The 15,751-nt window shown below is 37.9% G+C and overlaps 1 protein-coding gene across 16 annotated transcripts in view; it reads right to left on the bottom strand.

Annotated features, from left to right (window-relative positions):
* Window positions 1–15,751, bottom strand: part of Cdc42bpa (CDC42 binding protein kinase alpha) — a 221,175-nt gene that overhangs the window by 146,850 nt on the left and 58,574 nt on the right. The window lies entirely within an intron of this gene.

Raw genomic sequence — 15,751 nt, 5'->3', positions numbered from 1 at the left:
CAGAATCTACGTAAGGCAAAGGACTGAAGATATTTATGAATAATAAGCAGACTAAGAACGAGTAAAGCTGGGTTCTCAGAGGATGAAAACACCCGTGTTCAAAGCAAGCCAAGAATATGTGCCTGACTTAGGTATTTCCCCTTTATTATTTATAGACTATTTTGAAAAGTAAATGCCTTAATTTACTTTTCACCTCAATCTCATGAAATGACAAAAGATATATTTTGAAGGGATAAACCATAATAACAATAGAAGACATAAAGACTGACATCAGTTGATTAAAAACAATATTTTAAAGAATTCTATAAATTCAGGATGAGCAGAATAGGATTAGACTGAGAGATAAGGATGGAAAAACTACAGTCTATATTACACATTTCAGGATTTTCATGAAAGTAATAGTAATGTCTAAAGACTTCAAGCTAAAGAATCTTATAAACTCAAGTATATAAAGGGCTCAGTGTGTGAGACAATGGGGATGTTCTATCGGGAACTCACCAAGGCCAGCTGGCCTGGGTCTGAAAAAACCTGGGATAAAACCGGACTCGCTGAACATAGCGGACAATGAGGACTACTGAGAACTCAAGAACAATGGCAATGGGTTTTTCATCCTACTGCACGTACTGGCTTTGTGGGAGTCTAGGCAGTTTGGATGCTCACCTTACTAGACCTGGATGGAGGTGGGTGGTCCTTGGACTTCCCACAGGGCAGGGAACCCTGGTAGCTCTGTGGGCTGACAAGGGAGGGGAACTTGATTGGGGGAGGGGGAGGGAAATGGGAGGCGGTGGCGGGGAAGAGACAGAAATCTTTAATAAATAAATAAACGGAAAAAAAAATAAAGGGCTCAGTGTGAAGACTCCAAGCTTGATCTCTTTGGGGGTAGAAGGATAACTGTATACTAAAAGTATATAAAATAAGAACTTGAAAAAACCCAGTGAGGTGATGACAAATGCCTCTATTCCAGCACTTTGTGTGTGGGGGGGGGGGGGGGGGCGGGGAGCCTGTCCAGGAGTTCGAGGTCATCTTTGGCTACATTTAAAGTTGGAAGTTAACCTGGACTTCCTGAGACTGTCTCAACTCTGTACCCTCTAGCATGGCTTGAGGTTTGAATGAGAACCAGAACTTCACTTTAGAGAAGAACTAGAACGACCTCCTAGAGTCTTCCCACCAGTTATACCTACTCACAGCCACCCTCCCCACTGCAGGTCTCTGGGATGTCATGAAACCCAACCCAGAAGCCCAGTTAAAGACACCCAAAGCCAGGCGTCTCTCTACCTGCTGTTCACCTATCAGTCATTGTACTTACCATGTCAACTAGTCAAGAGTCTAAACCCTGACATTCAAAGTGGTTCCAGCACTGAAACTCAGGTATCCTTCAACAAGTCCACAACTTGACAAACTGGAACAACAGCAAACAAAGACCTAAACACCCACCCAATAGAGGCATGATTAGATAGTCACACCAAAGAAACACCACAAATGTCCTAACTCCAGATGCACAGATTCCATCGTAAACTCAAACAAGTAAGACAATAATAACCTTCCTCCAAAAATTGGCATGCAGACTGTCATATTCCCTGAGAAAAGTCATTTAGATGAAGCCCAAGACAACAATTACAAAAAAAATCTAAGTATGTTCAAGGACCTGAAAAAGCATATAACCTAACGCCTTAATGAAGATCATGAAAACACAGTAGAATAAACTAATAAAAACAATTTAAAATAGGAAGATAGAATTTAACAAAGAAATAAAATTGCTAAAGAAAACTAAAACTGATAAAAACCTTGAAATGTATAACTCAAATCAAAACAATATGAGGAAAGTCTCACCAAGAGACTGGATGAAGTGAAGAGAGAAAGTCAGGTCTTGAAAACAAAGTAGAAGAAATGTAACACTTGACCAAAGAAAACGTTAAATTGAAAAAAATCGGGAACAAAACATCCAAGAGCCAGGTGGTGGTGGTGCATGACTTTAATCCCAACACCCAGGAGGCAGAGGCAGGTGGATCTCTGTGAGTTCAAGGCTAACCTGGTCTACAAGACCTAGTTCCAGGACAGATTCCAAAACTACACAAAGAAACCCTGTCTCAAAAAACCAGAAGAAAAAAAAAAGAAAGTAACCATCAAGAAATCTGGGATACTCAGAAAGGACCAAATCTATCTATGAATAATATAGGTATGGGGGGGAGAAACACCAGTTAAAACCACAGAATATATTTTTAATGAAATCATATGAGAAAATTTCCCCAGTCTTAAAAAAGAGAAGCCTATAAAGAAATATTCAGAACACCAAATAGACAAGACAAAAAAAGAACTCCCTTCAATACATAATAATCAAATATTAAATGTAGAAAGAAAGGATATTAAAAAGCTGCAAGAGAAAAAGACCAAATCTCTAGTAAAAACTAGCCCGTTAGAGTAACACATGACTTTTCAATGGATACTTTAAAAGTCATAAGGGCTAGGACTGATGTTCTACAAGCCTTAAGAGACTAAAGAAGTCAGTCCAGATTACCATACCCAGCAAAAGTATCAGTCATAACTGAAGGAAAAAGAAAAAATGTTTTCTTGATGATGACAAACTTTAAGGAATTTATTTATGTTCACCAATCCAGCTCTACAGAGGACACCAGAAGGAAAACATCAGTTTAAAGAAGTAGTTAACCACACTGAAGAAGATGCAATAAGTAATCTAGAACAGATAAACAAGAGTCTTAAAGAAGATAACAAAATTTCAAGAACCAGTGAACGCTGTTCACTAACTCTCTAATACGAATGGTCCTGGCTCCCCCAAACACACAAACTAACAGACTGGATTAGGAAAAAGGACCCATCTTTCTGCTGTCTCCCCAGAAGCACACCTCAGCATCAAGAACAGATACCACCTTAGAGTAAAAAGATGAAAACAGGATACTTCAAGCAAACAGAACCAATTTGAAGCAAGCAGGCTTGGTTATTTCAGTATCTAACAAAATACCTGCAATTCAAAATTAATTAGAAAGAAAGACATTACACACTCACTAAAGGAAAAAAATCCACCAAGAGGATATTACAATTCTAAATATTTGTACACCAAAACAAAGGCACTCAAATTCATAAAAGAAGCACTATTATATAAAATCACATCTTGACCCTAACTCGTTGATGATGTTCAATACTTCACTTTCACCAATAGAAAGGTCATCCAGACAAATACTGCATAGAGAAACTCTAGATTTAAATAATGTAAGTGACAAATATCCACAGAATATTCCACCCAAACACTGAAAAATACACTTTCTTGTAAGTTGCCTATAGAACTTTCCCCCAAAATTGAATGCATATTATGATACAAAGCAAATCACAACAAATATAGGAAAATTTAAATAACATCCTGTATCCTATCTGACCACCATGGATTAAAGCTGAATATCAACAATAGAAACCAGCAGAAAGTACACAAAATAATTGAAATTAAACAACTCACTAATGAATGAAAACTGAGTCAATAAGGAAATTAAAAACTTTTAGAATTTAATGAAAATGAAAGCATAACATCTATGGAAAACAATGAGAGCAGTTTTAAGAAGAAAGTCCACAGTATAAAATACCTATATAAATGAAAATGGAAATATATCTGTAACTTAATAATACAGTTGAAAGCTTTAGAAAAATAAGAATAAACCCCCAAAAAGTGTAGATGGGAAAAAATAATCAAACACAGGGCCGAAACTGATGAATGAGAAATGGGGCATAAATACTAAGAACCAATGAAACTGAGTTAATTCTTTGAAAAGAAAATCAACAAACTTAACAAACATTTAGCCAAATTAATAAAAAGAACAAGAGGATCCAAATTAATAAAACTAGAGATGGAAAGGAAGAGATTATAACATATATTGAGGAAATTCAGAAACCATAAAAATACTTTAAAAATTGTATTCTACAAACTGGAAAAACTAAATGAATGGATTTTTAATATATATATATATATAAATCTAACCAAAGTTAAAACATCAAGATGAAAGAATTTAAACAAATCCAGAACCCTTAGTGAAATAAAAACAATAATCAAAAGTCTTCCAACTTAAAATACAGGGCTAGATAACTAACGTCAAAAGAAATGGAAGGAACATTTCCAAACTCTTTTATGAAATCACTATTACCCAAATACTAAAACTATACAAAGAAACAATGAAAAAGAAAAATATGGACCAATATCCCTTATAAACATAAATTCTCAATAAAATACTTGCAAACTGAATCCAAGAATATATCAAAAAAGATCACCCACAATGATCAAGTAGACTTCATCCCAGAGATGCAAAGATTGTGCAACATATGCAAATCAATAAATGTAACCCACTAGATAAACAGACTGAAAGACAAAAAAAAAAACCACATGATCATCTCATTAGATGCCGAAAAAGGCCCTTGACAAAAGCAACATCCCTTCATGATAAAAGTCCTGAAGAGACCAGACATACAAGGACATATCTCAACATAATAAAAATAATTTACAGTCAACATTATACATGAAGAGAAACTCAAAGTATTTAAACTAAAATCAGCAACAAGACAAGGATGCCCACTCTCTTCATACCTGTCCAATATAGTATTTGAAGTTAGCTAGAGCAATAAGACAACTGAAGGAGATCAAAGGGGATACAAACAGCAAAGGAAAGAGCCAAAGTATCTTTATTTGCAGATATGACTGTACACATAAGTGACCCTAAAAATTCCACCAGTAAATTCCTACAGCTCATGTACACTTTTAGAAAAGTAGCAGGATACAAAATTAATACATAGAAATCAGTATCCTTCCTATATACAAATGACAAATGAGCTGAACAAGAAAGCAGGGAAACACCACCTCTCACAATAGCCTTGAAGAAAAAAAAACAGCACATCTTGGAATAACTCTCACTCACTATGCAAGTGAAAGATTTGTATGCTAAAAACTTTAAGAGATTAAAGAAGCCATCATCAGGAAAATGGGTGACCTCTCATGCTCATGGATTGTATCAATGATATTGTAAAGCTGTCCATCACACCAAAACCTTCAGATTCTAGCAACCCTCTTCAAAATTCCAAAACAATTCACCTTGTTGAAGGATGTGTGTCACTGAGGGCAGGTTTTAAGGTTTCAAAATCCTACATCATTTTCAGTCAGCTCTCTGCCTTATAGTTGTGTCTCAAGACATAAGCTCTCAAGTACTTTTCCAGCACCATGCCATGCCTGGCTGGCTGCTGCTGTGCTCCTTGATATGATAATCAGAAACTCTTCTAACCTCTGAAACCGTAAGCCCCAAATTAAACACTTTCTTTTATAAATTACCTTAATCATAATGTTATATCACAAAAGAAAAGTAATTAAGATTGTCACTATGGAAATCAGTTTGGAGGTTCCTCAAAAAAGCTGCCAATCCAACTATACCACACTTAGGCATATATCCAAAGGACCACAGAGATACTCGCTGTTGTTTATTGCTGCTCTTTTCATAATAGCCAGAAACTGGAAAACAGTCAAGACACCTATCAACTCATGAGTCAATAATGAAAAAGTAGTACTTTTAGACAATGGAATATTTTTTTGGATGTTAAGAAAAAATATATTATGAAATCTTCATGTAAATAGAGAGAACCAGAAACAATAATGCTGAGTGAAGTAACCCAGTTCCAGACAGACAAACACTGCATACTTTTCCTTATATGTGGATGTTAGCATTATGTATGTATTTAGAATAGCCACAGAGGTTAGAACTAATAAAGAACTGGGGAGGGGTAAGGGGCGAATCTTCCAAGAAGGAGAAAAGAATACACTGTCATAAAGGAATAAAGAGATAATTACAGCAGGAAGATTAAAGGGGGTGGTGAATGGGAGATCAGAAAAGGGGGATAATGGGGAGGGATAACTATCACTAAAGGCTTTTTAAAAAGCCATATGGAAACCTTCCACTGTAGAAGCTCCCTAAAATATATAAAATGGGTTTAAATGGAGTGAGTATACAATGGGAAAGCCAATACCCCAACTGGACATCACATGCTACGAAATAAAACCCAGTACCAGGAATTAGTTACATCTTTTTAAGTAATTGATCAAAGGAATACATAGGCCACCACCCCTCAAAGATTTACAGGCTATTACAAATACTACTGCTAAAGACACCACATAAATATGGCATAAAATATGAAGAAGTTGAGTTGGTACTAGCTAGAAGCTTCATCTCTACTAGCTGGCATTCAGTGCTGGAAGGTACTATAAGCTAACAGAAAAGAAAAGTAGTCATCAATTTCACCCAGTTATAAATCCTGTGAACTACAATAACAATAATAACCTTCCTGCAAGATATACCCACTGATACAATAATGGGATTAAACAACACCTTTTAAAAATTAGATTAAAGGCCTTTTCCATGAAACATAACCCATACCTGATACTGTTAATGAAGCTTAGAACCTGAAACTAGAGAGATCATGGCCCTAGAGAGAAACCCATTACTGTTATTCTGATAAGTGAACATAGCAATAAAATGACTTATAATGACATACTGCTATACCCAGTATAGCACTCAACCCTCATCAGAGAAGCTTCTTTCAGTAAGATGGTAATTAACACAGGACCCCACAACTGGCCAAGGTGCAGACAGTGAGAACTTTGGAGTGCTCAGCATTAAATGGTACATCTAAATCACATCTCTCCATTCAAGGATCTATGAAGAAGGGGAGGGAAGACTGGTAGAAGATCCAGACACAACAGAGCAGATACAAAAATGTTTCACAAAAACTGTAATAGCATGCACAAACTCAAGCCAGACAAAAATCTCAGCATGGAGGAGGAAAAATAGGTACAAAGCTCCACCCCTAGCCAGGAAATTTTGTTAACAGATAGCTGCTGGCAGAGGGAAAATCAGCGTTCTTCAATGCAGGACCAATGCTCATGAGTAGTTTCCAATGAAAATCTGACTCCATCTTTTGTTGTGTGTTAGTTTTAGTTCTTTTTTTTCTTTTTAAGAGGGAGAAAAAACACGAAGTTGGATGGGTAGAAAAGTGGGGAATGTTCTGGAAAAAGTTGAAGGAAGGGAAATATGATAAAAATATATGAAATTGTCAAAGGATAAATTAAAACATTTTTAAAATTAGTATAATAATTAGAAATTGCAAACCTAGCTTTTGAGCCCCTGCTTGTAATCCCAACTACACAAGAAGCTGACACAAGTGGATTATCTGAACTACAAAGTGAGTTTAAAGCTTGGCTGGGCAGCTTAGTGAGACTATGAATCAAACTAAAAGTAAGAAAGAATATAACTAGGGTGAACGAGTCCCTAGGTGTATGAGCCGAAGTACATGAAAAGTTCCCATCTCTCTTCTGAAGTTATAAATCATATTATAATCAATCCAAAGAAGGTTGGGTATAAATTCTTTGGTTGATCTGTAACTCTGATATTCTAATGAAAGAAATCCTTTTTTTAAGTCAACAAGCTAGTTTTAATATTCATGGAAAGAAAGGAGAGAGAACATTAATATACCTCTACTGATGGTGTGGAAGATTGGACAGATGCCATGAATGACTTTCCTAAAATCATAAATGTAGAATCTAGGAAAGCTGCCTAATAAGCAGATTTACAAAGATTATAGATTACAAACCCATAAACAATAACAAAAACAAAACAACCAGCAAATTTATGTATTAGTAAATGGTAGTTAATACTGCAATTGGCATTTCTAAAATCTGTGACATTCAACAATTCTACACGTTTCGGTAGTTTTGAAATACATGGCAAATTATGATTGCCTACAGTCACCCTAGTGAACTACAGACTAATTGTTCCTACCCTACCATCTTTGTGTTCTTATTATCTAAGTGTTGTTCAAGGTTTCTGTCCTACCTGGTTTACACAGTCATTAAGTCCCAAAGAAATCACACAGAGATCTGCATTAGTTATAAACTGATTGACCCATTAGCTCAGGCTTCTTATTAACTCATAACTTATATTAGCCCATTATTCTTGTCTATGATAGCCACGTGGCTCGGTACCTTACTCAGCGAGGCAGTCACATCTTACTTCTTATGTGGTTGGGTCACAACTGCAGACTAGGACTTCTTTCTTCCAAGAATTCTCCTGTTCTCATTGACCCGCCTCTACTTCCTGTCTGGTTATACCACCTATACTTCCTGCCTGGCTACTGGCCAATCAGCATTTATTTAAAATATGATTGATATAATACAGATCATTGTCCCACATCATCTAAGCAAACTTTCTCTACTCTCATCCCATTCTCGTACTTTAGTGACCACTATTTCTTCCCTTTCCCTCCCTTCTTTTTCTCCCCTTCTTTTCTATTCTACGAACTGAAACTTTTTAGCTTTCACACATGACTGAAAACAATGTTTTCTGTGCCTGGTGTATTTCACTAAGCACAATGTCCTCAAGTTCCATCCACGTTGCCACAAATGACAGCATTTCATTATTCTTGTGTTTGAAAATATCACAGTGTGTGTGAGTGTGTGTGTGTGTGTATGTGCATGCGTGCAAGCTTATGTATACCCATGTGCTTGACATTTTCTTTAAAAATTTTAAAAAGTTTTCTTTAAAAATTTTAAAAAGTTCTTTAAAAAATTTAAAATCAATTGGTTCCAGATCTTGGCTAATGTGAGCATACTGTAATGCAGGTATCTCTGTAATATATTGAGTTTATTTCCTTTAGATAAGTATCAAATGGGATTGCTCTTTAGTATGACAATTCCATTTCTGGTTTTTTTTTTTTTTGAGCAACCTCCACCCTGTTTTCAGGAAAGGCTACACTAATCAAATCCATATCAAAATGTGTCAAAGACTTCTCCTTTCTCTACATCCATTGAGTGTTTGCAAGTTTTATGTCATTCTGATCCTAGCCCTTCTAAGATGTTATCTTATCAGGACCCATAGGTGCAATGGGCACCACCTATGTAAAAGACAAATAATGGACTTATACACTGTTATTTCTCTCAGTACTGGGTAATATAAAGCTATACAACACACATGCACCCACACACCTAGTCCTTTTTCCTTCCACCTTGCGATACAGTCAAAACACTCACTACCAGTTAACTGGACAGATTTTAGATTTTCCGACTCCAAACTATGACTTTTACTTAAACAGTATGCAGTTTCACTTATTTACATCACATATGAGCAACATTTCAATGGCTCTCAACATCCCGAGGATGGAGGCAGAAAGATACTTTTGAGTACAGCCAAGTCTCTAAGCCTAGCTACACTGCTTCCTAGATGATAAACTTTCTGGTGTCAGGATCGACAGCATTCTTCCAAAGCAGAAATCAAAGTTCTTATATATAAGAATTGACTGGCAGATGAAGCCTTCTGTGTATATGCTGACTTGCAGCTCAAATCTGAAGTAGCTACACGAAGTAAACAAACTGTCAAGAGGCCAATACCACTGGCAATCTACTGATGGCTAGTTGCCTGCTCCTAGAACTGACTGGGTAATCAAGGTATTTCCAAGAAAATAGCTACTATACAATCAAATTGGGCATCCTAGTTAGAATCCACCAGGTCTAGAAAAAGTCAGGATCTACCACAGCCCTCAAACAAGACTTCCAAGCATTCTTACTTACATATGACAAGTTGGATTAGCATGGTGATGAAAATGGGAATTTCTGATCCCCATCTATCATCCCCACCAACAGACAACATCTCAGAGACCCAGCTGGACTCAAACTCTCCTGTCTCAGCCTCCTAAGTACTGAAATTAAAGATGTGGGATGTGCACCACAATTCCTGGCTTTGTTTTCAGTTAAGTTTCTTTCAGTTCAGATAGTATTCAAGAAATTACACAGTGACTAATGGGGTTTCTGGAGCAGAAGCTCTGGACTAGACCAAACCTTGTGTTAACGATTTGATTTGATCTCATATGAGACAGCACTCTTTCTCTCACACACAAAAATAACTCTAAATCCTGGCTTCTCCATCGGTCTCCTCCTAGAACTGACTCAAACTGCTGACAAAGCAGAGCGACCTTTTAAGTTTCCTAATAAGGACTTTCATATACACTAGAATTCTAGGCAGTGCCTGCTGCTCCAAACACTCCCCTGCCAACACATCACTACAGAGCAAAGCTGAGTGAGAGGCTGAAGGATGTGACTTCACCTTTTCCTAAGTATAATATGGAATTCCTAGCAGCCCCCAGTTTCTCTTAATAAGTAGCTACTTTCTAGATGTGGAATGAGTTAAGAGGAGAGATGGCAAGCACCATATTAAATAAAGAAAGTACTTTCTGAAGTGACTAGATCTGCTGGGCCTCCAAGGGCACACCCTCTCTCTGTTCTGTAGAATAAATACAATTTTTTAAATACAAGTTTCATTACCAGTGTGCCAGGGTTGACCGTGCAAAAAAAATAATTCTAAACATTGCTATAAATGTGTTAATTGTAGACTTTATATTCCAATAGGGTAACTTCAAATAAAGGTGAATAGCCACTACCAAAACCAAAGTTGGTTCAATGACAACTAATTTCTATCTACTGGTAAAAACCAGCTTTTACTGTTTTTAAAGGACACTGCTTTATTATACCAATAATTTCAACATGGAGTGAAATAACTTTCATAAAAAGGTTTTACCTTCAAAAAAGACACACCCCTAAGTACTGGTATATTTATCTGCTTTACTTTCTAATTTCTAATATTGCATAGGAAAAAGTTTTAGTTTTGTTTAATTTTTTGTTTGGTTTGTTTGATTTTGGTCTGGTTTTTTTTGAGACAGGGTTTCTCTGTGTAACAAACCTAGCTGTCCTGAAACTAGCTCTTATAGACCAAACTGGTCTTGAACTCACAGAGATCTGCCTGCCTCTGCCTCCAAAGTTCTGGGATTAAAGGCGTACAAGAAACGTTTTCTTAAAAGCAGCCTATAATCCCAGCTATTCAGTAGCACAAGGCAGGAGGATTGCAAGTTCAAAGCTAGCATAGACCACACACCGCATTAAAACCCAGTCAACAACTTAATTAAATTCTGTCTCAAAATTAAAAGACAAAACATGTCTACTGGTGTAGCTCAATGTTCAGTGCAATAGCCTAGCATATGCAAGGCCCTGGATTCAATCTCTAGCACCAGCAGAAAAGAGAGGGTATGGGGAGATAGCTAAAGGTAAACTGCTTGGGAGGTAGGCAGAGTGTTTGTCATACAAGCATGAGGTCCTGTGTTAGGTAACTCCAATGAATTACATAATCTGTAATCCCAGAGGAGGAAAACAGGTGGATCCCTGGAGCTCACTGGTCACAAGATTAATTGAACCAATAAGCTCCAGTTCAGCGAGAAACTGAATCTGAGGGAAATATCCAACATCAAACCATGACCTCCACACACTCGGACACTCATCTGAAATGTATATACATCATCATCATCACCACCACCACTCACACTCTCTCTCTCTCTCTCTCTCTCTCTCTCTCTCTCTCTCTCTCTCTCTCTCTCTCTCTCTCTCTCACACACACACACACACACACACACACACACACACACACACACACGGGGAGACAAAAAGAGTGTCAGACTTCTCCACACAAGTCCTTATACATAGTATTTAATAGATTTTAAAGCTAATTTGATAGGTAAACACATTTGGATTTATTATGGTTTTGGTTTTGTTTTGTTTGTTTCTCTGATTTTGTTTTTTTGAGACAGGGTTTCTCTGTTTAACAGACCAAGCTGTCCTAGAACTAGCTCTTGTAGACTAGGCTGGCCTCGAACTCAAAAAGATTCACCTGCCTCTACTTCCCAAGTACTGGGATTAAAGGGGTGTGCCACCACCACCTAGCTTTATTAAGACTTTTTATGAATTAATTCAGCTTATAACATTATTTCTTTGTTAGCTTTCATGGAAAGTTTCTATGGTCCAATATATTTGGTGTTCTGTAAGTGTCTTGTATCTTGATAGGTATCACCTTATTTAGGTTAGGGAAATTTTCTTCTATGATTTTGTTGAAATATTTTCTGTACCTTTGTCCTATGTTTCTTCTCCCTCCTCTATTCCTATTATTCATAGATTTAGTCTTCATAGTATCCTAGTTTTCCTGGATGTTTTGTGCCTGGATTTTCTCAGACTTAACATTTTCTTTGACTAAGGTATCCATTTATTCTATTTTGTCCCCCAATGCCTAAGACTCTCTTCCACCTCTTGAATTCTGTTGGTGAGGCTTGCCTCTGAGATTCCTGTTCAAGTTTTCGATTTTCCCATTTTTCAGATTTCCCTCAGTTTGGGTTTTATTGATTCCATTTCTACTTTCGTGTCTTGAACAGTTTTCTTCATTTCATTCCATTGTTGTTTGTATTTCCATAGATTTCATCAATAGACTTATCCATATCCTCTTTAAAGTAATAGCTATTTTGTTGTCTATTCATAATAGATATTCTGTCATGCTCCAGCTATACTGCATTTCTCTGGGCCTACTAGAGTAGGGTTGTTTGGCTTTAGTGATTGTGCTTTTATGGTAGATTTGGGGCATCTGGATTTGGGATGATTGTAATTCTAGGTCCTGGTACCCAGTCTTGTCTTTGTTGGGTGGGTGTTTTGTTGCTTGGTTTCTGTTGCCTTCTCCAGTTCTTCGGAGTTTGGTAGCTTTGAGTTTCCTGGTAGGGAATGCTTCTAAGATCATGCCAGGTATGGCCACTGGAGGTCCTGGTAGAAAATTATTCTAGGTATTGGGAACTGGCATTACTGAACAGGGGTGGGGAAGGGGTGGCTGAGAGAGTCCACATATGAAGGAAAGCTGGGTGGTCCAGGATCTGCATAGACCCCTCGGGTGGGGACAGAGAGGAAGGGGAAAACAAAGCAGAAGGTCTACTACAAAGCTGGGGATAAGACTGAAGGAAAGAAATTGGAGGGGAGGAGGGAGAATGAAGATCAATGAAACAAAGAGTTCGTTCTCTCAGAAAAACTAGTAAGACTGACAAACCCTTGGCAAAATTTATGAAAATGTGGGGGGAAATCCAAATTAACAAAATTAGAGGCAAAGGGGGACATAACGAGAGACACTGTGGAAATCCAAAGAATCATAAGGATATATTTTAAAAACCTGAACTCCACTGAATTGGAAAATGTAAAGGAAATGAATAATTTTCTTGATATATAGCACTTACAAAAGTTAAAACAAAAATAACCCTTGTAAGCATACCTATAGCCCCTAGTGAATTCGAAGCATTAATTAAAGTCTGCCATAAATAAATAAATAAGTAAGTAAGTAAATAAATAAACAAATTGCCCAGAACCAGATAGTTTTAGCACAAAATTCTACCAAATCTAAAGAAGTAATGCCAATACTCAATTTTTTCCACAAAAATAGAAACAGAAGGAACACTACTCAGTTTTTTTCATGAGGCCAGTTAGTCTAATACCTGATACCTTTCATGACCCAACAGAGAAAGAGAATTATTGTGGGACGATTTTTGTACACTGTAAATATGTACTCCTCTCACTGGTTAATAAAGGGCTGGTTGGTCAATGGCTAGGCAGGATAAGGTTAGGCAGGAGAACCAGACTAAGAGAATGCTGGGAAGAAGAGGAGAGGGAATTTGAGTAAATGCCATAAGACACAGAGTGAGCAGGTTGGAAAGTAAATATAGGAGGTAAATGAGCCTCACCATAACACAAAGATTAACAGAAATGGGTTAAGTTATAAGAGCTAGCTAAAAACAAGCCGAAGCTATCAGCTGAGCATTTATAATTAATAGTAAGTTTCTGTGTGGTTATTTGGGAAGTGACTGATGGAACATAAAGTCTGTCTACAGAGAATTACAGACCAATTTTTCTTATGAACACAGATGCAAACATTCTCAATAAAATACTTGCAAACTGAACCCAAGGACACATCAAAAAGATCAACAACTACAATCAAGTAGATGCAAGGATGGTTCAACATATGCAAATCAATAAATGTAACCCACCATATAAACAGACTGAAAGACAAAAAAAAAACCACATGATCATCTCATTAGATGCAGAAAAGGCCCTTGACAGAAGCAACATCCCTTCATGATAAAAGTCCTGACGAGACTAAGCATACAAGGACATATCTCAACATAATAAAAGTAATTTACAGCAAGCCTATAGTCAACATCATTATACATTGAGAGAAACTCAAAGTATTTCCACTAAAATCAGCAACAAGACAAGGATATCCACTCTTTCCCATACCCGTTCAATATAGTACTTAACGTCTTAGCTAGAGCAATATGACAACTGAAGGAGATCAAAGGGGATACCAACAGGAAAGGAAAGAGCCAACGTATCTTTATTTGCAAATATGACTGTACACATAAGTGACCCTAAAAATTCCACCAGTAAATTCCTACAGCCTATAGGAATTTACTTTTTAAAAAGTAGCAGGATACAAATTAATTCAGAGAAATCAGTAGCCTTCCTATATACAAATGACAAATGAGCTGAACCAGAAATTAGGGAAACACCATCTCTCACAATAGCCTCAAGTAATATAAAATATCTTGGGGTAATTCTGATCAAGCAAGTGAAAAACTTACATAATTAAAACTTTAAGAAACTGAAAAAGATATCAGAAGATGGAGGGGGACTGGTGGGCTGGGTTGTTGGGGGAGCTTGGGGGAATGGGATGGTTGGGATAAAGGAAGGGTGGATATGGGAGCAGAGAAGTATATATCCTAATTAAGGGAGCCATCTTAGGGTTGGCAAAAGACTTGACTCTAGAGGGGCTCGCAGGTGTCCAGGGAGACGTCCCCAGCTAGTACCTTGGGCAACTGAGGAGAGGGAACCTGAAATGACCCTATCCTATAGCCATACTGATGAACATCTTACATATCACCTTAGAACCTTCATCTGGCGATGGATGGAGATAGAGACAGAGACCCACACTGGAGCACTGGACTGAGCTCCCAAGGTCCCAATGAGGAGCAGAAGGAGGGAGAACATGAGCAAAGAAGTCGGGACCACGGGGGGTGCACCCACCCACTGAGACAGTGGAGCTGATCTACTGGGAGCTCACCAAGGCCAGCTGGACTGTTACCGAAAAAGCATGGGATAAAACTGGACTCTCTGAACATGACGAACAATGAGGGCTGATGAGACGCCAAGGACAATGGCACGGGGTTTTGATCCTACTTAATGTGCTGGCTTGGTGGGAGCCTAGCCAGTTTGGATGTTCACCTTCCTAGATATGGACGGAGGGGGGAGGACCTAGGACTTACCACAGGGCAGGGAACCCTGACTGCTCTTTGGACTGGAGAGGGTGGGGGAGAGGAGTGGGGGGAAGGGGAGAGGGGTGGGAGGAGGGAGAGAAGAGTGGGAGGAGGGGGAGAAGAGTGGGAGGAGGGGAAGAAGAGTGGGAGGAGGGGGAGGGAAATGGGAGGCTGGGAGGAGGTGGAAATTTGTTTTTTTTATTATTCTCCTTTTATCAATAAAAAAATCAAAAAAAATTAAAATCACAACTACCATGAGAATGGCTAAGATCAATAATACAAGTGACATCTCATGCTGGTGAGGATGTGGAGTAAGGAGACCACTCATCCATTGCTGGCTGGTGGGAGTACAATCTTGTACAGCCACTATGGAAAACAGTGTGGCAGTTACTCAGAAAGTTGGAAATTATCTACCTCAAGACCCAGCAAAATCACTCTTGGGCATTTACCCAAAGGATGCTTCATTCTACCACAGAGACACTTGCTCAACCATGTTCACTGCTGCTCTATTCATAATACCTAGAAATTGGAAACAGTCTAGATATCTGTCTATCGATAAAAAAAT

This window comes from Microtus pennsylvanicus, chromosome 10 (genome assembly GCF_037038515.1).
Source record: "Microtus pennsylvanicus isolate mMicPen1 chromosome 10, mMicPen1.hap1, whole genome shotgun sequence".
NCBI lineage: Eukaryota > Metazoa > Chordata > Mammalia > Rodentia > Cricetidae > Microtus > Microtus pennsylvanicus.
This window is presented reverse-complemented; position numbering and strand designations above follow the sequence as displayed.